Source organism: Durio zibethinus, chromosome 10 (genome assembly GCF_047325235.1).
Source record: "Durio zibethinus cultivar Kanyao isolate XHJ-2024 chromosome 10, ASM4732523v1, whole genome shotgun sequence".
Lineage (NCBI taxonomy): Eukaryota > Viridiplantae > Streptophyta > Magnoliopsida > Malvales > Malvaceae > Durio > Durio zibethinus.
In genome coordinates this window covers 9,193,161-9,217,382 of record NC_143171.1, presented here as the reverse complement: position 1 = coordinate 9,217,382, position 24,222 = coordinate 9,193,161, and the positions used below count along the sequence as shown (strand labels likewise).

General features: G+C 25.7%; 2 pseudogenes; one reads left to right on the top strand and one right to left on the bottom strand.

Annotated features, from left to right (window-relative positions):
• The first annotated feature begins 821 nt into the window (after window positions 1-821).
• LOC111291815 (WEB family protein At1g75720-like) lies at window positions 822-2,382 on the top strand (annotated as a pseudogene).
• A 12,808-nt stretch (window positions 2,383-15,190) lies between these two features.
• On the bottom strand, window positions 15,191-23,232 carry LOC149516406 (uncharacterized; annotated as a pseudogene).
• Window positions 23,233-24,222: the final 990 nt, after the last annotated feature.

Genomic DNA, 24,222 nt, shown 5'->3' with positions numbered 1-24,222 from the left:
CTTATTGGGCTTCAACATTCGCATCTAATCCAAGATCTTTTAACCGTACGTGTCCCAAAAATACTTTAAGCCTCAGCCTCAATTAAGATCCTGCGCTTTATGTGAACATGACTTGCGAGCCAATTGTAGCCCATCCAAGCTCAGTTTTTTTTTTTTTTTGGGTTAAAGGGTTTTATTCTCTATTTTCTCTGTTCTTTTTTCCCTAAAATTTTTTTAGGGATTTAATTAATTATAATTCAGATATTAATTAATTAAAATTTATCAAGTGATTATTTTATTTATTTAAAGTTTAATTGTGTAAAAATTAAAAATTAAAAACTTAATTAATTATAATAAAATATTAAAAATTTAAATAATTATTGAATTATAATTTAATAACAATTTTTATCTACTAGCCTTTTTAAATTTGAGATAGTCAAAATTTTAAACATAGTAAAAAAAATTAAGAGTTACCATTTTATCATCGCTTCACATGACTATTGATGATCCAAACTTGTTTTCATACTTATCTTGTCCCAAATTTTTCATTTTCCTTTTTTTAAAGGTTTTCATTATTAGCATAAAGACACATTTTTATTAAAATATAATAAAATAATTTTATAAAATAGATATGTGAAAACTTCTTAAACTGCTTATAAAATTAAAACTTTATATAATCAATGTATCAAAAAAATTTCTTTCATATAGATAATATTTTTTTTGTGGAGACAATTTGTCATGAAAATCTTATGCATAATGGCACCACTAAAAAAAAGAGCATTTAAAGTCCATGATGGCTAAAGAAGCAAGTCTTCATCAGAGGTAAGGGGGAGTGTTTTTAGTTCTCACATAATTAAAAAACATGGATAGAGGATCTAACCACCCTTTCGAATAACAAAATTCTAGTAAAGTGGATGTAAAGAAACTAACCTCAATAATAATTATTTCTATTAGTTTCCTCTAAGTTTAGTTAATTATATTGAACTCCACTTCTAACAACCTTTCTTTATCTTTCCTTTTCATCTCTCTCTTGTTGTATTAAAAAAAGATCTTTGTCACTACCCCACCCGAAAATTCATGCAATTCTCATTTTTTATCTATTTCTGGCACAATACTAGAGCTAACGCAACTTTTGAAAATGCTAGCCATGGAAAAGGAAGAATGTGGCATCATTGTCATTGGACAGGAGAGATTGATTCTAGAGCACCTTTTAATTTTGTCAAATAGGCAATCATGTTATTTGGAAAAAAAAAGTTTTGGTTGAAGAAATTTATTCCAACAATCTCAAAGAGGTTGTCTTTTTATTTTTGCTTGAATCAAATTCTTAATATTTGTGCCAAGATAATTGTACAAGGTTCCAAAATCTGTTTGCTCGTATGCAAATTACTAAATTTAAGACAAAGGATAAACCAATAAAATAGTTCATGCCCCTTAATTTAGTATAGAACTATAGTTTTATCTCACGTAAATTGTAACATACAATTATTATAAAGCAAGTAGTTTAGAGGTGTTTAAGTTAAGTTATTGGAGATTTTGAGAATTGAAAGTTAAGACCTAATACTCTTTCATTTGTAAGATATATAACAGCCAATCTTAAAAGCAAAATTTTTATTTGCATTCAACAAGTTTGGAATTCAAATCCTAATACTTGTTGCCCTTTTCTTTATTTCCATCTTTGTAAAGAAAAAATTACCTTAAGTTTGAATAATTTAATATTATAACACCCAATATTCCAACATATTCTAACATATAGTACCTATGGTTTATTAGTCATTTTACCATTTGAAAACTTAAAAAATGACAATGTAAAGCAACATATTTAAGCTACTAGTATTTAAGTTATAACTATTAACAATACATAATTGCTGGTAATAAAACGAAAATTAGCCTATTATTTTCTTTATTAGATGAAAGCTTAAATAGAAAAAAATAGGCAACATCAATCAAATATTGTAGTCGAGCTAGAAAAAATAAAACAAAGCTTGTAAAAGGCCAAAAAGGAAAGTAAATTGATGTTATATCGCATAAAAACATTAAAAGAAGAGCTTGAACAAACCAAAAAAAGGCTATAATAGCTTAAAGCAAAAAAGTTCCAAAAGCAGCGGTTTAATCTTGGTATAGAAAACTTCAAGTTCATAAAAAACACAACCAAAATAGGTATCATGACATAAAATAAAGTGTTAGAGGAGTTCCCAAAAAAATATATGTGAAATTTGCTAACCCTTCTTCATTAGCTCAAGTTATTGTCAACAGAAAGGTACTGGTAAAAAGGCTAGCATCAGTTAAAAAAGTTAGAAGAAAGTCATTAATCCTTATAATCGGATGGTTATTTTCAAATAAGAATGGAAGTCAAAAGATGATCATTAATCCTTAAGAGCAAATGGGGTCCAGAAGCATTATTAATCGAGCATGCAATATTTTTCTTTGTCATAGTTTAAAAGAAAACGCATTAAATCTACTGTAGGTGCCACCAATCGATTAGAGCTTATGTAATAATCATTGATCATTATCCTAGGGTGTATGTTTTTTTGGCTTCATTTTGTTTGAAATAAGCAAAGTTAAAAGGTTATTATGTAATGATGTTTAAAAACACTGTAACAAAATATGAGATAACTTTTTATATAATAATGTGAAAATTTTAAAAATATGATGATGTGATTGATATTGGAATTGGAGATGGATTCCCATTAGCTAACAAGAATCAATCCAACAAGTCCCTTAAATGATTATAAGTCTTGCAAACCAAAATAGATAGACAGGGGATAAAAAATTTAATTCAAAGCATGGTGGATAAGGTTTCACTCTCCCATTGTACCACAATGAACAAGCTGCATATTTTATCACTAACCCTTTGTTTCAGTATCAGTTTGTATAGATGCAAAATAGTGAATTAAACAAACTAAAAGAACATTTTTGTGTCTTATTCAAAGAAGGTAAAAGCAAAATATACTTTAATGGTCAGTTAATCAGCTGAATTGAATTTAATATTGTTGTGATTAGTCATGAACGATTACATTAAGATTATGTAACCAATGTACATATAACCATGTTAGCCTTATTAGAGTACTATTCTAGACAAAAAATTCACTACCATGCTTTACTAATATATTTTAACCATTAATTACAAGCAAAACCAGAAACTCAAAGGCCATGGATTAGGTCTTGGGATCATTCCAATTCTCATGTTTTTAATATACTAAAGCAACTTTTCAAAAGCAATTATTTTTTTTACCATGTTTTTTGGGCACATGATGAAGTCATTATGATTGGTTACTATTAATCCATTCTATTAATTTTGAAAAATTTTGAAAACAATGAGGGTGTCCACATGGCACCCTCTTTCTTTTTCTTTTTTAATTTTTTGTTATTTTAAATGTTTTTTTATTTTCTTATATATACATCCATATTTCCTTTTTAAATTTTTTTTCTTACCAAATACCTAACTCCTTCAAATATGTGATATGTGATGATTGAGTGAAAAGTTATAGAAATTGATGGAAAAGAAATGGATGTGATTGATGGGTAAATTTAATCCATAAGATAAATTTTACAAATGTACGGAATACATGACTTTTCATTGGGAATGTCATGTGACTATTTTATAGTTTTTCTTTCTTTTTTGCTTTTTATTTTTTTTACTTTTTAAAAATATAGAAAAATATATGGGGTAGTTATTTTTTTATTTAATCAAAATGCGAATGAGAAAATAGTAGGTGAAAGGTTTAGGTGATAAATTTTAGAGATAGCTATTAACGAACAAACGTAATAAATGACTAAAAATTTATGTTTTTTATTTTTTTTAATTTTAGAAAGTACCAAGTTTTTTGTATTTGAAATATAGTAGATCAATTAAAATAATAACAAAATAAAATAGATGTTTTCATATCAATGACGTTTTTTATGTGGGAAATGTAGCAATTGATATAATATTAAAAAAATATTTATGATACCTAAAAATGTAGTAAAAATCACATTTATTAGTTTGAAAATGTGATTGATAATATATGAAAGACATTTTTTGTGTTTCAAAATTGTGGTTGATAATAAAGAAAAAAAGTTAGTTTTAAAAAGTTGTTTTTAACTCTACTTTTATATCAAATACATTACAAGCACCACGTTTCTAACAAAAAAAAAGATTGAAAAGCTAACAAAAACCATATTTTTTACTTTCAAAATGTAGTCTTTGAAACAAAAATCATATTTATCATATAAAAAGGATGATTTTTGTTAATATCATTCAAAGGCTGATCATAAAAGTAAATGATGTTGATGTTGACTTAATAGATGTGTAGTTTAAGAATGGGATGTGGGGCCTTTATTGGTTATGACATATGAGTAAATTTTTTTTAACTTTTTTTTTTTGAGTTATGATATTCATCTATCTATCTATTTATCTTTTGCTTACGTCCTTTCCATAATGTCATCATTTAAGCTACCACATGGTAATTTCACTTTTTTTTTTTGGTTTTTAGTTTTTTGTTTTACAAAAATATTTGAAAAAAGTAAGGGTAGTTATTCATTGATTTAACTAAAGAAAGAATGAGAAAATGTAGGTGAAAGATTTGGTAGTAAATCTATACTAATAAATGTAGTAGATGACTATAATTCTATTTTTTTAAAATTTTTTTAATTTTAGAAATCACTATTTTTTTTATATTTAAAACGTAGTAGATCAATTAAAATAATAACAAAATAACATAGATTTTTTATATCAATGACGTTTATAATGTGAAACACATAGTAATTGACATAATTTTTAAAAAATTTATAACATTTAAAAACATATGTTTATTAATTTGAAAACGTGGTTGATAATCTATCACATACCACTTTTTTTGTTTCAAAATATAATTGATAATGAATAAAAATTTTATATTTAAAAATTATTTAAATTACATTTTTTATGTCAATAATGTAATTTTTGAACCATAAAAATCACGTTCTTACATAAGAAACGTATTCTTTAATCAATTCATTTAATTTTATTGATTTGAATTAAGTTTTGACCACCATTTAGCCTATCTACGTGCCATTCAAAGTTTTTTCTTTCATTTATTTATTATTTTTTGGTTTTAGTATATTTATCTCAACCACATGATTTCTCTTTTTTTTTTTTTTCTCATAATCAAAGATCTGTGGTTTCAAAAAGAAATAATGCAATGAAAAAGATAGGTGAAATCATTATTTGATTTGACCAAAAAAAAAAAGGTTGAGAATAGTTGACATATCATCTATTTCTTGATTTGAAAAAGAAAGAAAATAAAAGGATTAGGTGAGAAATCTTCCATTTTTTTTTATCTTCTATTTTTTTGCTTTTTTTTTCTTTTTTTTTTTCACATTTCTTCAAAGCATACTAATGTAATTTTCTTTTAATTTTTCAAAGCTTTTATCTATTATTGGGTTATTTGCTTTCATGTTTTCATTTATTTGTTGCTCTTAATAATTTTTTTAATTTTATTTATATTTATTAATTTTTCTCCATTAAATTCTATTTTTTATTTTCTTTCTCTTTTACTCTATGACTTATCTCTCATAAACTTTTTTTTATTGTTGTTGTAAGTTTCATCGTCAACGATGACTGGCGACTACTTATTCTTCCTTTTTTTTATTGCATTTTTACTTAATAAGATTTAAGGAGTAAAAGTGATATGAGAAAAGATGGGAAGCAATTGAGGCCATTATGGCATCCCAATGCAATTGTTGTCTCCCATGTTGATTTCACCTATAATTCTCTCTCTAATCAAAATGTAAATAAAATAATTTTGATTTAAATTTTTTAAAATTTTATAGATCTTTTTTTTTTATAGATTTTTTGTTAATGATCAAATGTGTTAAATTGGTCTTATTTATAGGTTTATATATATGCAACATGTATGCTTTAAACAGGAAGCCTGGTATCTACTTTAAAGCCATTAAATCATGAAAGATATGTTAATGGGATATATATTATTGTATTATTCTTGATTTATTGCTTGATTAAGTAGTTATTTATGTTATACATAGAAATTGTGTTATTTTATCCATATACACAAGGTCTTTTTACTAATTGTATTTAATATCCCAATATGTTAGACCTAGGCAAGTAACTTCAGTTATTGTAATTATTTTGCTTGTTTATAAATAAATTCTTTGCAGTATTATGTATTATCATTTAAAAGTTATTACAACTTGAATGAAAAGATAATGATAAGGCTTTTTTACAACTTGAATGTTGTTATTATTGCCTTAAAGATGTTGTGGGGAAACTAAAGAGTTTATGTAGATTAGTTACAACAGTTAATGTGTTTTTAGGCCAATGCTATGCTCGATATTAGGCATCTGGCTATTATGGTGAATTCTCATTAAGTGCAATTTATATCCTTATAACTAATTACAATCAATCATTTTTACTATCAAAACAAATAGAATGAAAGTAATGAGAAATATTTATGTAGTAATTTTTGTATGTAATAAAGTCATTGTAATTCCATATTGTTAGTCCAAAAGAAACACTATTAAATGATATTAACTTACTTTAGTTATTTTTCAATAAAAAGGCCACTTAAATTTTTTTCAAATACAAATGTCACAATGGTCAACAAATAATCTTTTTAACATAAAGCATGAAAAGGCATTGACACTTTAGTTGTTTTTTTTTTTTTTTTTTAGATTGCTACATTGTTTCTGTGATGCCTTAATTTTATATATTATTTTTTCTCTATAATTTTTTTATTTTACATTCTTATCTTTTTTAATTGAGTGGATATATATTAATTTGTTGAATATCTCAAATTAAAGAATGATTAAAGTATTGTTAAGAAAATGTTAAATTTATAGATAAAACTACTGTAAAAATACTTTATCCTTTTTAGTTCATCTTTTTAATCCTTTTTTTATTAATCTATAAAAGCTATTTAATTTTGCTTAAAAATTGATTTTATTTCATGTTTTACTTTTGAGTTTTTCTCATTCTTTTATAAAGTTCATTGAATTATATTAATCATATACCAATTGTTAATAGTTTTTCTCTTTTTATGATTTCAAAATTTATGGATTTTATTCATACATCTTAAAGAATCTTGCCATATGTTTTTTGCAACATGTGCTTTTAAAAGCCTTTGCTCTTTGTCTGGTTTATAAAATAAACACAAAACATTGTCTGGTTTATCTGTAAAGTTCAGTAAGGTATCTTTAATGTGTATATATTCATTAAAGATAATTCTATGGTTTCTTGTGGTTTTGCTTGGTTGTTGAGAAAAAATTTAAGCTTTAGAGAATTTCATGAAAAACCCAATAAAAGAATCTTAATTTTAAATGAAAAAAACTTTAAAAGGTTTGAGTTTGGATTGCAAAAAGACAATTTTGATATTGTGGGAGGCCAAAGTTTATGGTTTTGAGATGTAATTAGTTGTGTAAAAATTGGGTTTCAAAAGTGAGTTATAAGGACTTTTAGACATGCAAAAGTAAATAACCTAAAAATTTGATGAATTCTATTTTCATATGAAAAATGTTTGTAGTTAATGTGGGAAATGCTTTTGTCTTTTCAAGGGTTTTGAATAAAACCATAATTTACGATTTGAAATTTGGATATATTTTAAAATGAATAGTAAAAGAGGTAAAAAAAGAAAGAAGAAACAAGAGAGTTCATATTTTTTTTATTGGTTCTTGAATTATATTTTGGTTTCTAATGTATCTAATAGTTTTTATTCTCAATTGAGTTTTTGAAAAGTTGTTTGGGCGTCTGATAATTCATAAAGCATAGAAACTGGTTGTAATAAATGGTACTATTGAATAGCCACACAATTTGATGTTATGGTGGAAGAGGAAATAATGATTGCAATTCCATTCTTTGGAAAAACAAATGATGAAGCTATAGGAATTACGAAATAGGAAGGGAAGATGGCTACAAAGCTTATACATTTTTTGGCAGATGACAATCTAGATTTGCATAAGCAAATAGGATGCATGATTGGGATTTTTAAAATCTTTGATCATCATCATATGCTCACCATTAAACACTTGAACCATAAGAAGCTTTATGTAGGTAGTTTTTATAGGGATATGCTTAATCTGTAATTTTTTCTCTAAAACTAATTCTTTTTGCTAAAGTCTACTAATTATAGATTGATGCAATAGTTTTTAGATAGTGGAATTGCGTATTTGTTTGCTTACATTGATGTTTTATAAATTTAAAAATTATTAGGTTTTGTAAATTTAGGGGTTATGAGTTTAGTATGTAAATTGATACAATATTTGAAAAAAAAAATTATACCGGTATCATATATTTGACATTGAATTCCCACGACAATGTGCGATCATTTTACTAGTATAAATAAAGAAAAGATACAAAAGAATTTCAAACTTACCTTAATTGTTTCATGAGTAACCCTAGCATATAACAAATTTGAAATTCAAATTTCAATACTTACAACATTTTTTTTTTATCTATAAACTACAAATTCTTTATATATATATATATATATATAAGAAATGAAAACAACATAATTTTTAAAAATTATTGTTTTTTGAACAAATATAGTGAAGAAAAATTATTTTTATGTAAAGATGTTAAGATAATAAAGGAAAATTGATATCAAAGTAACTTGAATTCCTATTCTCCTACTCTTAAATGCATGATTATGAAACAAGTCAATATGACTAACATTTCTATAAACCAATTGATTCCAAGCATTTTCGACAAAATTTCTAATTATAAACCAAATTATAAACCAATTAATTCCCAACATTTTCCAGCAAAATTTCTCACACTTTATGATTAAAAAGTAAAGTTTCCATATCCCACAAAAAAAACTTGATGCTGTTTTTCTTTTTAACCATTAATGCCATTGAAAGTTCATTCCCTAAAGGAGATGTTTTATAATTTACCCTACTTTAAAATATATTATACCTTTTCAACTTAAAAAAATCACATCATTTTTTTAATTTTAAAATACCATTTACCTTAAAAATTATTTTTAAAATTTTTTTTTGAAAACCGCAATAGGAAAAGATTTTGATACTAAAATTTGAATTTCAAACTTCTTGGATGACATCTCTTAAAACTCACTCATGAATCAATTAGATTAAGCTCAAATTTTTTAAAAAGTATTTTTAAAAATTATATATAGTAGTTGAGCCAAAAAATTAATCATAACAATATACAATAAATAAAAGATACATATTTATTTACTTAGTAAGCAAACACAGTAAAATACATGCATATAAAAATTGTTTGTTACACTAGAACTAAATTCTCCTACATAAACAGGCTCTCATTATCAAAGGCAAATGATTAGAGAAAATGGAGAAAAAAATAATAGATAGCACCATGGATATGAAGAGTAGTATTCTATGCATGCCAAGGTTCAAAGGTAAGAACAAAAATAAAATTATCCTCAATGACTATACTAGAGCGCTTTTAAGAATTAACAATATACAATAAATAAAAGATACATATTCATTTACTTAGTAAGCAAACATAGTAAAGCACATGCATATAAAAATTGTTTGTTACACTAGAACTAGATTCTCCTACATAAATAGGCTCTCATTATCAAAGGCAAACGTTTAAAGAAAATGGAGAAAAAAACAATAGGCAGCCCCATGGATATGAAGAGTAGTATTCTATGCATGCCAAGGTTCAAAGGTAACAACAAAAACAAAATTATCCTTAATGACTATACTAGAGCGCTTCTAAGAATTAATTTTTTGCCTAAAAATGCTATTAACTCTCACCAAGGCTTCACATCATTAGCACACTAGCTTATTTGCTGTCACACGAAAATATTACTAACCAGTTGACACTCACCAAAGCAAAGCTATGGCAGATTGTATAAAATTCATAAAAAAAAAATATATCCAGGTAAGAGAACCGAGACTTCAATGCTAGTAATTGAAATATGGATGCTACTGGTGAAATGGTCATACTAGTTCTAGTTATGTGATATAAACATCTCCATGACTTAAATGTGAGTTTGTGATATATTAGTAAAACTTTATGTACTATACATAACCTTTTGGTTTTTGTTTGAAGATTTATATTTGTAAATTGTGTATGAAATTTACAAAGAGTTGTAGAATCATGTTTTTGGCCTTTTTCCATTTATATTTAGATTCAGAATTTTAAACTTGCTTTTACTTTTTCACATTTTTGTCTTTGCTTTTCTATTAGTATGAATTTATTGATCAATATCAAAATGAGAAATCATTAGAATTGTTAGATCTATATGTTCCAGAGAATGCCCCCAGCTATTATTCCCTTATTTTTATGTGAGTTTTCTAGTGTAATTTCACAAGTAACAATTCAATAACTGCACTAATAAATGCAAAGGGTTGAATTGGTTATGTTGGAGTAACTGCTGTCAGTCATATAAAACCTACAAATTATAGCAAAGTCAGCTTTATTTGTGGAAAAAGATTTATTACCAAACAAGTTAAACTATTACTAGATTTTCGTAGACATTATATTGGGTGAAAAAAGTTTAGAAAGAAATTACTTTGACAAATAGATAGTTTTTTAAAAGAGCATAAAAAAATGAGGCATTGGAATATTGGTAAAAATGAGGTTTTAGAACTCTGAAATCTTAGGTTCAATTTTTATTATATGTGGGTTGATTGTTTAATTATGTTATAATTTTTTAGTTGATTATTTAGTGATTATAACTTGATTATCATGTAATAATTAATTATTCAATTGATTATATAAATATAATATTTGATTATTAGCATAATTTAAAAAAATATATAAAATAGTATTTTAATTTAAAAATATAAATGCACATGAATATTTTAGAATTTATTTTTTATTGTAAAGTAATTTGGGTTTTAAGTAAACTTACCAACTAAGTAAATTTATTACTACTTTATTTCAAGGTTAATAATGCACTTTCTTCTAATTTTATAGTTGATATTTGTTCAAATCATTTTTATCATTTTTATTAATTTTTAATTAATTTTATATTTAATTTAAAATATCAACAATGGATTTAGGTGAAAGTGCATTATTGACCTTTAGATAAAGTAATACAAATTTTTATTATTTTTTAAATAGTGAAAATGATTTTTTCCATTAAAAAACATAATTTTGTTTAAAAATCAAATAGTTAACCATAAAACAGATTTAAATGTGTTTTTTTTATTAAAAAAAATTGTATTAAAAGACACCAAAAGTCTATAGAAATCTACCAAAATTATACTGATGGTTATCAAAGTTATATTAAAGGTTCTATCAAAAGTTACCAAAATTTTATAAAAAATTATCAAAATTTTATCAAAAGTTCTCAAAAAATTGTATTGAGATTATTAAAATTTTATCAATATTATCAAAATTGTATTCGAGATTATCAAAATTCTAGTAAAAGTTACCATAAATCTATCAAAAGTTACTAAAATTGTATTATAAATTATCAAAAATATATTAAAGGTTATTAAAATTGTATTAAAAGTCAATAAAATTTTATCAGATGTTACCAAATTTTTATCAAATGTTATTAAAATTGTATTAAAGATTACTAAAATTGTATCAAATGTTTTTAAAATTTTATCAAAGAGTATAAAAAATTTATTAAAAATTATCAAAATTTTACCAAAGATTACCAAAATTTTTTAAAATTATTACCAAAATTATATCAATGCCTATCAAAATAGTATTACAAGTTACCCAAATTCATCAAGTGTAACCAAGTTCTATCAAAGGTTATCAAAATCATATTAGATATTATCAAAATTCTATAAAAGTTAATCAAATTTTTTTCAAAAGTTATCCATTAAAAATTACTAAAATTATATTAATGATTAACACAATGATATTAAAAGATAAAAAATTATATTAAAAATTACCAAAATTTTATAAAAAGTATCAAAATCTATACCTTAATATAAAGTTGTCCCCTATTTGTGTTGAAGGGGACAACTCAACATTTTCATATACAAATAAATGAGGGATAATTTTGGGTAACTTTTGTTGTTAGAAGCTTCATAAATGACATTAGAGACTATAAAAAAAAAAGTAAAAACTAGAATTTGACTAATCTCTCTTCTTTTCCTATTTCTCTTTCTTTTTTTATCTTCTTTTCTCCTTCTTTTTTGTTGGTTAAATTTTTGCCCTAACAATTTAAGCCTTTCACTATTTAGTAGAAACTTTTTCTTTTTATTTGTTTTTTATTCTCTTTTTTGCTAAGTTCCTCACAAATTATGAAAATTGTGGTTTTTGCTCTTTTTTGTGATGCTTGGTAAATTAGAGTATTCTAAGTTTTTTGGAGACCAAAAGATTAGTATCGACTAGATGCATACATCTTAATCGGCATGGGTTTCAATGTTGGTGGAAAGAGATAGTCGGGAAATCAAAGAAAAAGAAAATCGAAGACCAACGATGGCTTGAATGGATTGAAAATATCAGTTTTAGTCTATCATCCCAATTGGTATGGGTTTTGACACTAGTGGAACTCAAACTATTGATGTTTCATGATGCATCAATCCTATGTGTTGTAAAAAAAGGTCAGTCAAAATCCTTTTATATTTGAGATAAGTTGTTACATGACACAATTTTATGAATTTTTTGTGTAAACCTCTATGTTACATGTTCTTTTTTTTTTAATTTCTCTTTAATTATTTTGACAAAGGTTAGCGGACTTCAATGTTGTCGTTTAAAGAACTTTGGTAAGTTCATAAAATCATTGTCTTAATATTTATTTTATTCATCATATATAATCATTTAAAAATTTTAATTAAATTTTATATTTATTTTATTCATGTAATGGTTTTGTCTTCTTTTTTTTCTTTTATTTTTCAAGTTATCCAAAGGTTTTGCTTTTGTCAAATTCACATGTAAACAAGATGTAGAAAATGTATTCCTTTTCTTTTTTGGTAAGTGATCTAATCGCTGAACTCTATAAATATTTTTCAAAATTTGGGAAACCTTTAAATAGGAATGACTACTTGTTGATTTGTTATGAAAATTGAGAAAAACTATTTTTAAAGATAGGGGCTCTACTACATATATTAACTTCGGATGCTGAGAATGATATTTAGATAATTATATAGTCTTCAAATGAAAAGACATTGATATGAAGAAAATTGTTCAGTTGCCTTTTTTGGTTTATGATTATGATTTGATTTTCTTATATTTTTGGATGCTTTTTGCTTTCATTTTAATAGATTTGTAATTTGTTGGTTCCAACTGCTTATGAATGGATCAAATCCCTAGAAATTACTCATTGAAATGAGTTAAAGGTAAGGGGAATGTCTTAATTTTGACTATTCAATTTTGGTATTATAAGTGTATAGATCTTAAATTGTTTTAATCATAAGAAATCTTAACTTTTCATGAACCTATTTTTCTTTCTTTTTTAATATTCTCTTCATTTGTTGGTTTCATTAAATTGTTGTAATTTGCAATGTAGAATTAAAGGGATAAGTAAACACAATTAGAACTGTTTTAAACAAAATCTATTTTGACTATTCGTGAATGTACATATCTATATGTTTATGACCATGAAGCAATAACGACCATAAAGACTGAGTTCATGGCTTTATGGGATGGGCTTACCACTAATTGTGAATATTTTTATACCTAAAAATTGTTATATACTATTATCATTCCCCAACAAAGTATTATATTTCTGGTTTTGCAATGAAAGGCTATCGAAGAATGTTTTAGGTATTATTTTTAAATTATAATATATAATTTAATGATTATATATTATTGTGCAGGGAATGCACGAGCTATGGTTCTTTCTGTAACAAATCATACATCCAAACTAGTTGAAGTCATACTCATATGTTTCTTCCAAACAATATATAAAGTTTGAATTAAGTTAATTTAAATTTTGCATTTTTGGGTGATTTTTTTAATGATTGTTTAAGGTTAATTCATTAGATATATGGGTAAAAAAAGCTGAAAATACTTCATTTTTTTACTTGTAGGTTTTTGTAGCCTCCAAATGAATGTTTCAAGAACCTGACAAATGCTTCATGTATTACTCCTATTGAATTATCTTATGTTATTATAAAAAGAAAAATTTTAAGAATTTTCTTAAAAAATTTTAAGAATTTTCTTATGTATCGAAAAAAGAAACAATCCACCTAAGCTTCCATATAAACAAGTTTTTTGCAATATTCTAAGTTCTTTAAGATTTAGATCAATGGATTAAAATAATATTATATATCAATCTAATTCATTTATAAATTAAAACAAGTAATTAAAGCTCTATATCATTGGGGAAGTTTGTTTGGAAAAGATGTATGAGTATGGCTTCATCTAGTTTGGATGGACAATTTGTTGTAACATGAACTATCAATTATCAAAATAATATTAGAAGTTATCAAAACTATATTAAAAGTAATCAAAATTATATTAAAGATTACAGATTTTAATATAAATTGTATTATTATTTTTTATTTTAAGAATGTTTGATATAATAATATTATGTTTCTAATAATAATAACAAAATTATACTAATATTAATTTTTACCCACATAGGTAAATATCAAAAGTGATACATGTTTATCTTGAACTAATAAAGGACTCTGACTTCACCCAATGTGTTAAATTAATTTGTACTATTTTATTTATTTAAAATAATTTAATATAAACGTAATATTGTTAAGTATAGAAAAATTTGTTAAAATAATTGGGAGCAAAAGGTTAATATGAACTAAATAAAAAATAATGTTATAACAACTATTTTAAAACATTAAGAATCAAAACTGCAGCTGACATTATAGTAAAAAAAAAAGCCAATTACTAGGAAGCTAGAAATTAAACCCAAATGAAAGGTAATGAAACGACCTATATAAGAACCAACGAAGAAAGCACCCAAAATAAGTGCCAAATTGCTAAAAGTTTGCCAAAGGTTGATAAGATTATGTCCTGTGATAATGGTCATGTGATTGTTGCTTTTCAAGTATAGCATCATGGTTGGCACCAATATATAGCTTGGCACCTTCTTAAGCACCTCATTTGTTGTAATTGAAACATTCAAAATCAATATTCAGAAGAATATAGTGCCAAAGGCCATGAATAATGCAAAAAAATTCAAGCTAATATTTATACCGTATATCTTTCAATTCTAAATAATTTAAAACTGAATAATACAAATACCAATTATTCATCAATTTAAACCAAAACCCATAAAAATGAGCTTAGTTGGCAAGTTGTTTACATATTTGAATGCCTTCAAATAAGCAAAAGTTTCAAAATCAATACATGTAAAGAACAGGGAAAAAACAAGTCTCAAAGCTTACTCACTTGGCTTACTTTCATACCATTTTTATTTGAGGTTATCCATTACTTACCCAAAGCAATTAGTTCATTGTTTCCTTTCTTTTTGACCTCCACCATTACCTGTGTAAACTTTTTTTTTTGCCTTATAACCTTTGCTTTTATCTCTATTTCTTATTGCCATTAAAACTTATCATATTTTTAAACCATAACCAAAGGAAAAAAGCTTAAGATTTACCACATGAGAAAACTAACTTGAATCTTGGGAGTTGAATGAAATGAAATGTTGAAATCAATGGAAACTTTGACATGGTCAGCAATAGAATAAATAGCAATAGCTCTAATGTCATCAATCAACGTGGCCATGGCTCCAATGTGCCAATTTCCATCTATATCCTACGTATAAAAATATATATAAGTTACAATATTATTTTATTTTACCTTTTGGCTAAAATAGAATGAAGATATCAATATAATTCAATGATATTAATTTGATTTATTTATTGATGCACGACTAGTTACAATAAGATTATAACCTATGAAACCCTTTAGGTCATAAAGAATTTGCAGTCCTTCCAAAGTCAGTGCCTCTAACTCGTAGCTTATGGTTTCTTTTAACAAACCTTTTAACCATTTCAAGGATTTTTGTTGAGAGCTATCCTTTATTTTCAAACCATTTTCTTTTTGCTTTTCCTTTCTGTTACAGAGTACTGACTCACTTTATAACATTAATTAATAGTGCCATGGCTTAAATATTTGTGAGTAACTATGAAACGACAATGAAAATCCAAAGACATAAAACATGTAAAGAGAAATTATTAAAAAAAAAACATATTCGGAATAACATGTAATTTTAAGAACCACAAAACCCAAACCTTATTCAACATAAGAATGTCTAACATGAAAATCACTTTAAAAAAACCCATATTCAATTAAATAACAAAAAAATAATGATAGATTTTACCTAAAATCAACATAAAAAAAAGAAAATAAAAAAACCAGTAATCACAGATCATAAAAAGTTCTCTTTCATGCAACAATTAATCTCTTTGCAACAGATCTAAAAACTTAAAAACAAAAATTTTGAAATTCAAGTTTAAACACAGTTGTTGAAGTTAAACACAACTGTCAAACATAAAACAGCATAAGGAAACACCTGTAAACAATGAAAGAAATTTATGTTCCATGGTCTCATCCCACCTAACCTTACAAAAACAATAAAACATTTCAAAATAATAATAATAAAAAAAAAGACACATGGCAAACAAAAATCCCTTAACAAATACTTTTTATATAAAGGTGCATAAAGTAAATATAAAGCTAAATAGAAAATAATGTTATAACAATTAGCTTAAAACATTAAGAATCAAAATTGCAGCTAATGTTATAGCAAAAAAAGAGTCAATTACCAAGAAGCTAAAAATTAAATCCAAGCTAATGGTAACAAAATGACCCATATAAGAATCAATGAAGAAAACATCCAAAATAGGTGCAAAATTGCTAAAAGCTTACCAAAGGTTTGATAAGATTGTGTCTGGGATAATAGTCATGTGATAGTTACTATTTAAGTATAGTATTGTGGTTGGTACCAATGCATAGCTTGGCACTTCTCAAGTGCCTCATTTATTGTAATTGAAATATTCAAAATCAATGTTCAGAACAATATAGCACTAAAGATCATGAATAATGCAAAAAAAATTTAAGCTAATATATCTTATTATCTCTTTCAAATCTAAATAATTTTAAATTGAATAATAAAAATATTAATTATTCATCAATTTAAACCAAAACCCATAAAAAATAACTCGATTGGCAAGCTATTTGCTCATTTAAGCCTTTAAATGAGCAAAAGTTGCAAAATCAATATATGTAAAGAACAGGGAAAAAGCAAGTCTTAAAGTTGACTCACTTGGTTTGCCTTCATACTATCTTTATTTGAGGCTATCCATTACTTAACCAAAGCAATTAGCTCATAATTTTTTTTCCTTCTTAACTTCACCACCACCTGTGTAAGCTTTCCTTTCTACCTTATAACCTTTGCCTCTGTCTTCACTTTTTCTTATCATTAAAAAATATCTTATTTTTAAATCATAACCAAAGAAAAATAGCTTAAGATTTACCATATGAAAAAACTAACTTGAATCTTGAGATTGGAATGAAACGAAACATCAAAATCAAGGGACGCTTTAACATGGTTAGCAACAATGTAAATAATAGTAACTCTAATGCTGTTAATTAATATGGCCATGGCTCCAGCATGCCAATTCCTATCTACATCTTACTGATAAAAATATATATAAGTTTATAGGTTAGATGGCGGTCCAAGAAGGGGGTGAATTAGATTTATTCAAATTCTTCCCAAAAAAATGATTTCAATATAGTTGATTGTAAATTAAAACAATAAGCACTTTTGATGAAAATATAATGCAAACAATAACAATTAATGAATCTAAAATCAAATATAAACAATAATAAATTATAAGGAGATAGGGATAGAGAAATCAAGCACAATAATTTATAAAGGTTCAATCCTTCTCCACAAGGCACATACGTCCTCTCTTTTTAGTTGTTTACACCAAGGCTTCAATCCATTATTCTTGAACTAAAAATACAACCTATTTTTTTTCTTTATAAGGCTTAAGATTGAAACCTCTACCCTTTGTAGTATCTTACTCAATCTCACTACAAAGCTCTCAAGAGGATACCACACCTCTTGTTCTCTTCCACCCTTGTATATCAAAGATAATTTTGCAAACAATAGAACAACCTCTCTAAGGTTAAGTGTTTGCTAAGTTTAAGTACAAGAAAATGATGAATGAACAACAAATAAAAATTGGATACAATAAATATAAAGATATGGACTTTAAAGCTCTAAAAACTCTTGATTTTTTGAGAGAATAAAAATGTGGCTTATTGACTCTTGCTCTCTTGATTTATTAATTTTTTTGGTGTGTTGAAGTACCCAATTTATAGAGAAATTGAATAAGTAGCCATTGAAAGTGTTTGGGAAGTGAAAGTAGTGATTGAATCATTGATAAAACAGTCGTTGGAGTGATTTTGCCCTTCAGGGGATCGATCTCCTCCGTTAAGGGATTAATTGGTTCATGTTTTGAACCAATTTCCCTTTGAAAATAGCCTAAACAATCAATCCTTTTTTGTAAAGGATCGATGCCTTTTCTGGATCCTGGGAGCATTCTGTTTGAAAACCAATCGATCCCTTCTAGAGGGGATCGATCCTGTCCATGCTGGGTAATAGTTTCCCATGTTGCACTCTACTTACTTATTTGATCATAACTTGAGTTATACAAATCTAAATCACAAAACCGTTTAAAGATTTAGAAACTAGACTTAAAGAGATTTCTATCCATTTAAAGTTCATCACCTAATTCACTGTGTACAAATTATAATAAATTTTTAAATTTATCTCTTTTACAATTTTTTGACAACTGCAGAGTGTTTAGTAAAAATTCAAAATCTTTTCTTAGAAAATTTGGATTTTGATTTTATTTGATTCATTAGAAAGTAGACTAAAACAATTTTCCAACCGTATAAAATTCAAATATTAAAACCTTGTGAATTTATACAAAAAAATAAAATAAGTTCAATGTTGAAAAACTTTGTTCTTGTAAAACAACTTTCCTAAGTTAATCTATTTCCCAAAACCAATATATCAAAATTGTATTAAGTCCAAAATGAATAAGTTCACTTTAAAAATAACAATTGGACTTTCATTTAAGCTCAAATAAATAATCTTTAAAGTTAGATTTGGTTTGAGAAATATGACACCAAGAAAAGTTTGTTTAAACTTTGAAAATCATATTATTTATTTAGCATCAAAATATAAAACTTAAGAACATGTACTAAATAAATCTTTTTCAAAATCTTGATCAATTTTATTTAGCTTTAATGTTTTGTCATTTCAAAATAAAGATCAATTCAAGGTTAACAATCTCCCCCTTTTTGATATAACAAAGCTTAAAGATAAATTTGCTTGATGAAAAACTGTCTTTGAAACATTTAAGATTTTGAAAGACATTTTGGAAAACTCCCCCTTAATTTATGCATCCTAATCCAACACAACTCACCAAAGATATGTTAGAGCATATATATCAAATAAGGACAATCAAAGATAAGCATGTCAAGCATAAGTAAATTTGTCCATATGATATTTCTCCCCTTTTTTGTCATAGCAAAAAGGCATGAGCAAATTAATGAGCAAATAAACATAAAAAGGCATCATTAACAAATATATTCATGAAACATTTCTCCTTCTTTTTGTTTATGCACTTTATACTAAATGTTTAAACTCTTATATCAACTGCAATAAGCATACAAAGAGAAATATCTCTAAACTCTCTTCCCCCTTTTTGTCATTTTAAAAGAAAGAAAGATCAATACAAGGTATAAGACAAAATGCTTAATACCAATAATATCAATAGTATTTTGAATGCATGTAATCAAGTGTAATATGCACAATAAAGTTCACATACATATATTCAAGCACAAAAGTATAAATGTATCCAAATTTGACATTTTAGCACAAGTCATCAAATTTACTACATGAAATTTATGAGCAAAGGATAATGAATGATATGCAATCTACTCATAAATCATGTTATCATAAGATGTGCTTAGAATCTAAAACATCAATAGCAATTAAATATAAATTCAAGCACATGTATACAAGCTCATACAAATTGTTATGGATATTAATTGTTAAAGATATGTCATCAAGAAGCATACCAATTGTTATCACAAAACAAATCAAGCAAAATTGTATTATAAGATTTTTTCTCATTTTCAAAATAAAGATTAATCAATATAAGACACACATAATTTTGCATGAGAGGTACAAGCTATATCAAGGATAGGCACATAAACAAGTGTCTATAAAAGTTAAAAAATTCTTTAGTAAATTTGATACCAATTGTTAGCAATTTATTCAACTTTAATAGAATAAACATACTTTAAGCATATGAAAGATTCATTCAATACATGCATAAATGATAACAATAATCTTTCATAAGCTATCCTATCCAAACAAGAACTAAAAGCTCATATGTATATAATAAATCATAAGTACTAATAAGCAATGGGGTTCAATTATCATCATGTCATAACAAAAATTATATATAAGCATGATTTTCCAAACATGATAAGCACATACGCTATAGCAAAGAAATAATGAAATCATAATTGTTCAATTATAATCCAAATTATTTCAATGCATAACAATGTACTTAATCTAAGCATATGCAAGTAATCAAACATATATTTATTTCAAACAAATCATACAAGCATATGCAAGAACATTTCAAAACATATATAGTAATATACCAAAAAAAATTCAAACCTTTAGACATAATATGGTACATGCTATCTCAATAATCTCAATCAATGAACATGTATATAAATTTCAAATTTATAATTCATAATCTATGAGTCATATCAATTTAAAAATTAAGAAATCAACATGGCTAACTCATAGTCATGTTCAAACATTCAAACAAATATTCATGCTATAAAAAAAAAAACTATTAATCAAAGTATTCAACAACTAGCCATGAATATTAATGAAGGTGAGTTTGTCAATCCAAGCCTTAAAAAAAAATTAGAACAATATCTACCAAGTGGCTTGGTAATTAATTTATGCAATGTGTTTATATATTCAACCACAAAATCATATATTTGCACATATTAAAATAAGCATATATATGTATTCAAACTCATATATCATATCATAAAGTTGATACATTTACCTCCATCTATGTCAAGCTTTGCTGTTGTGCTCATTTGGCTTTGAATTTCCAATCCACTTCATTTGAGCAAAATTGGGCTTAATTGATGAGAATGACATGCTTTGCTTGCTATACTTGAAATTTAAAAAATGTAGGCTTATTCATACTCATTTCAAGTTCTCCTAGCATAGACTTAAAAAAATTTCTTGATAAAGGATTTTCATTAGAAGCACCAAGAAAACCAGTTGATAAAAATTATACCAATTGTTAGAAAACAATTCCATATTCTAAGTCATTATGGGCAAAGAAAAATTTATTCACTAAGCATAAGTTGCCAATTGCAAGGGAGACATATACTTAAGCTAAAGGCCATATATCATGTTAAGTATCAAATATCACAATATTGGCACTAAAGCTAAAGTTCTCATATAATGTGTAAAATATGAATCCTTTCTAGATTATTTAGAAATATTGAACACAAAGAAGACATATTCAATATTCATATATATTCAATAAATCACCAAAAAATATGCCAAAATAAATTTTAGGCCATATCAAAACAAAAAACTCAATGAAGAAATATTTATCATCAAAAACATATTCAAAAAATTTTTTAGCATAAAAGCATAAATATGTCTACACAAATTGTAGGCCATAATCAATAATGACTTAAGCTAAAAATAAGCATCATAAGAAATTCATTCACTTAAGTCATGTTGCAAGCATGTCAAGTCAAGGAAAATCACATTTATCATATATGCATACACTTGACAAGAATAATAGATGAAATAATAATACATATCATTTACAAGTAAGTAGTTTATCATATTTAAAATCACAAATAAGAAATATATCAATTGAGCACAAGATCTAAAATATTTCACAAAATTAATGAATCAATTTAGCACAAGAACAAGTATATTAAAAATATTTTAAAAATCAAGAGATAAAAAATTTAAGTATTTTCAAATCATAAGCATTAAGGTCAAGTTAAACCAATCATCATATGAGCACATGTTTTGGCCAAAAACATAGATGAAATAAAAAATCAATATATACCACTTAAGCATAAGGTGTTCATCAATTCACAAATCAAGAGTTATAACAATTTAAAAATAAAATAATCAAGTTTTAACAATATTTCACAAGATTCAAGCATTATAAACAAGTTAGGCAATTTTAAACACTATGGTCATATAAACATGGTTAACAATCATAAATTAATAAAAAATTTATCAACAAAAGTATGCTTAAGCTATTTAACACCACAAACAATTTCAACAAGTATCTCAAACATACTTAAGAGCAAAATAAATGCATATTGAATGCAAGTTCACATTTTCTCAAGATTATGCAACATATGTCTTGTAATCAATGTTAACCAAATTTTGCATAATCAATTAAGCATTCAAATTTCATCAAAAATAGGTAACCAAATTCAAATTCTCTTTAAATAAAAATTTAGAGATTACCTATCTCTATTGTGCGTCTAGAGTATTCAATCTTCATTCTCACATTGTGGCTCTTTGTTCTAGTCCACTTACAAGAGACAATCTCATTTGATTTTTGATACCTAAATTGCTTTGGTTCCTTGAGAGTTAGTCACCGGGTCTCTTGTTCCTTTTGAAACTCATACTTGCCTAATTCTAAATGAAACTTTTCTTCAATAGGACAAGTATGTGTAGTATGACTATGAAAATTAAAAACTTATATTTAATCATTTTAGTACTAAATGAATTCTTTAAAAGATTTTGTTTTTCATTCATCAAATCATCAAATTTCTTTTTCAAATCAAAATTTTCTTTTTCTAAAATTTTATACTTAATTTGAGAGGTTTTAAATCTATTTTCAATTTTCTTATTTTGTTTTTCCAAATCATTCTTTGTACTCATTAAAAATTTATTTTTAACTTTTAATTTTGAAATCATTTTCTTATGTTTCAAATACATATTTTTAAATTTAATTACTAAATCATTGTAAGCATCTTGAAACTCATCAAAAGTATAAGAGTTTGAATCATAAGAGTTAGAGGTTACCTTTGGTTCTTCAATAACCATGAGACATGATGCATGTTGGTTGAAAATTTATCTTTCATATAGCTTATCCAACTTTCTCCATATCTTATTTGAGGTTGAGTATTTTGAGACCAAGTTGAAGTTGTCTAAAGCTCCATAGAGAATACACTTGACCTTTGCATCATCTATTTTTTACCTCATGTAGTTTGCATAATTTGAAAGAGTTTCAAGCCCTTTTTCAATCACATTCTAAGCTCTAAAACCTTGGGTCATAATGAACATCTTCATCCTCTTTCTCCATTCGTAAAATTTAAATTTATCAATCATAGGAGCTTTGAGGACTTCCTCACCATCTTGAAACCAAAATTGAGCCATAGGATCTTTACTCAATGTGGTTAAACCTACAAAAAGAGACCAAAGCTCTAATACTAATTGTTAGCTTTATAGGTTAGATGGTGATCTAAGAGGGGGATGAATTGAATTTCTCCAAATTCTTCTCAAACAAATGATTTCAATATAGTTGAATGTAAATTAAAATAATAAGCACTTTTGATGAAAATATAATGCAAACAATAACAATTAATGAATCTAAAATCAACTATAAACAACAATAAATTGTAAGGAGATAGGGATAGAGAAATCAAATACAATGATTTATAGAGGCTCGGTCCTTCTCTACAAGGCAACTACGTCCTCTTTTCTTGGTTATCGACACCAAGGCTTCAATCCACTATTTTTGAATTAAAAATAAAACCTATCTTTTTCTTTCTAAGGCTTAAGATAGAAACTTCTACCTTTTGTAGTATTTTACCCAATCTCACTACAAAGCTCTCAAGATAATACCTCACTTCTTGTTCTCTTCCACCTTTGTATATCAAAGATAATTTTACAAATAATAAAACAACCTCTCTAAGATTAAGTGTTTGTTAAGTTTAAGTATAAAAAAATGGTGAATGATCAACAAATAAAAATTGGATATAATAAATACAAAGATATAGACTTTAAAGCTCTAAAAACTTTTGATTCTTTAAGAGAATAAAAATGTGACTTATTGGCTCTTGCTCTCTTGATTCATCAATCTTATCGATCTCTTTTCTAGATTTTAGGTCCTGAGAGCATTTTGTTTGAAAACTAATTGATCCCTTCTAGAGGGGATCGATCCTATCCATGTTGGGTGGTAGTTTCTCGTTTTGCACTCTGCTTACTAATTTGATAATAACTTGAGTTATACAAATCCAAATCACAAACCGTTGAAAGATTTAGAAACTAGACTTAAAGAGATTTCTATTCA